This window comes from Schistocerca americana, unplaced genomic scaffold, assembly GCF_021461395.2.
Source record: "Schistocerca americana isolate TAMUIC-IGC-003095 unplaced genomic scaffold, iqSchAmer2.1 HiC_scaffold_47, whole genome shotgun sequence".
In the NCBI taxonomy this organism is placed as follows: Eukaryota; Metazoa; Arthropoda; class Insecta; order Orthoptera; family Acrididae; genus Schistocerca; species Schistocerca americana.
Genome location: NW_025726203.1, coordinates 1,617,501 through 1,620,000, shown reverse-complemented (window position 1 = coordinate 1,620,000; position 2,500 = coordinate 1,617,501). Strand labels below are relative to the sequence as shown.

General features: G+C 57.6%; 1 non-coding gene across 1 annotated transcript in view; it reads left to right on the top strand.

Annotated features, from left to right (window-relative positions):
- The first annotated feature begins 2,005 nt into the window (after nucleotides 1–2,005).
- LOC124584084 overlaps nucleotides 2,006–2,500 on the top strand; it is a 1,910-nt gene continuing 1,415 nt past the window's right edge. The window contains exon 1 of the ribosomal RNA XR_006974497.1: nucleotides 2,006–2,500. This exon is cut by the window's right edge and continues 1,415 nt beyond it. This is a non-coding gene — a ribosomal RNA (small subunit ribosomal RNA).

Sequence of the window (2,500 nt, the reverse complement as noted above, 5' to 3'; positions counted from 1 at the left end):
CCTTAACCCAACACACGTTGGGCCTTAACCCAACACACGTTGGGCCTTAACCCAACACACGTTGGGCCTTAACCCAACACACGTTGGGCCTTAACCCAACACACGTTGGGCCTTAACCCAACACACGTTGGGCCTTAACCCAACACACGTTGGGCCTTAACCCAACACACGTTGGGCCTTAACCCAACACACGTTGGGCCTTAACCCAACACACGTTGGGCCTTAACCCAACACACGTTGGGCCTTAACCCAACACATGTTGGGCCTTAACCTGCTCTGTAATTGTCATACGACGCGTTAAATTAGTGTAGTGTTGCCTAACTGCAACCCCCGCAACATAGTTTGCTACTCGCACTGCCCGGTCCGCAGTGTATCGCTTCATGTTAAACACCTTGCAGCTATACACTGTAATGTGGATGGCAGCAGGACGTACATGCTCAATGCCCTTTGCAGTTGTTCATTGGCATTTGCAGTTGTTCATTGGCATTTGCAGTTGTTCATTGGCATTCGCATGGCGAAGCACTTAGCCTACGCTGTGGTACGGCCTGTGTCAACTGTCCGCTGATGTTGTACGTCCAAATCACACACTGTACTGCACATTGGTCCTCATGTACTGAATGATACATCGTGGTACATGTGACCGTACAACGACTGCGCCAACAACGGCGAACCATGCGGTCCAAATGTTGTGCACTCAGCTACGTGTCGTCTCCCTATAAGAGCTGGATTGCAGTGTGGTATGCCCTGGATGGCGATCAGCATGAGCCGTCTGTTGATGTAGTGGCGCGTGTTGTCAGACGTAGTCGTCTCTTCTCACACACCGTGATAGCATGGTGCACTGCGTTCCACATCTGCGACATGCGACAGAGGCCGGTTGACAGTCGTTCGCGCAATGGACATCGCATACGTACGGGGGCCACCTTCCACGTGTTCGCGAAGCGTGCACATGTTGTTGCGTGTATGTGGGCAGACATAGTGTGTCGTGACACCTGACACAGGCATGCAACAATCGTTGAATTTGCAAATGGCGATGGACGCCTACGTTTGCTGGTGACGTTACGCAAATGAACAACTGGTAAACCGTTGTGGTGCGGTTGTTCTCGCTAGAGGTGAATCAGTGATGGCGACGATCGGTTGAGCTACCAACCGGTTGTTCCAGCGATACCCACCATGCCCACGAACGTGAATGGCATCTGGGTGTGAAGCGATACGCGGCGGTGGCTGGGTGGGACCGTCCCCGGCCGGTGAGGGGGGGCCTCCCGGCGTGCTGGCCGCGCGGTGCGTGGGCGCACGCGCTACAGCCGGCTGGTGGGGGCGGCCAGTGGCAGGCGCGCCGGCCGACGGAGGCGGCAGGCGGCGCAGCTGCGCGCCGGCGCACCCTGCACGCGGCGCCGTGCGGCCAAAGTAGGTCCTCGCGGGCCCGGTGCGAAGCGCGGTGGACATCTGCAGTGTGCTGGTCCGATTGAGGACTGTGTGCGCTGAGGATGCGCCGCCGCCCGGCGCTCGGCGCCGCGACGCCGTCTGCTGCTCGGTCGCCTCTGCGGTTCTCGCAGGTGGTTTGTATCGCAGCTGTGCGGACGTGTTGGCGCGTGCGCTGTGCTGGGAGAGTTCGCTTCGGCACCCAAGTGGGGCTTTTGTCCTTCTGTGGCGCTGGCGTTGGAGCTGCCGGTCACCGTAGGTGGCGCGTGTTGTCTCCCGCCGGCAATGCCACGACAGCACGCTCCCGGGCCTCTGTCGGCAGCGGCAAGCTCAGTTGGGAGCACGGGTGGTCGCACCTAAAGCGTCTACTCGCCAAACTCCGGGCGATTGCGCCTCTCTCGAACCCGACCAAGTACTTAGGACGGCGCTGCGCGCCGCCGGGACCTGAGAGGGTTTCGAGGTGTATGGTGCAGGGGAGCTCAGCCTCCTCCTGTTTGCAGAATAATTGAGCGGACGCTTGCGTGTTCGCGTGGGCCCCCGGGACACACTCCCGGGCGGCCGGCTGCTCAGCTCTAGTTGACGCAGCTCCCTGGTTGATCCTGCCAGTAGTCATATGCTTGTCTCAAAGATTAAGCCATGCATGTCTCAGTACAAGCCGCATTAAGGTGAAACCGCGAATGGCTCATTAAATCAGTTATGGTTCCTTAGATCGTACCCACGTTACTTGGATAACTGTGGTAATTCTAGAGCTAATACATGCAAACAGAGTCCCGACCAGAGATGGAAGGGACGCTTTTATTAGATCAAAACCAATCGGTCGGCTCGTCCGGTCCGTTTGCCTTGGTGACTCTGAATAACTTTGGGCTGATCGCACGGTCCTCGTACCGGCGACGCATCTTTCAAATGTCTGCCTTATCAACTGTCGATGGTAGGTTCTGCGCCTACCATGGTTGTAACGGGTAACGGGGAATCAGGGTTCGATTCCGGAGAGGGAGCCTGAGAAACGGCTACCACATCCAAGGAAGGCAGCAGGCGCGCAAATTACCCACTCCCGGCACGGGGAGGTAGTGACGAAAAATAA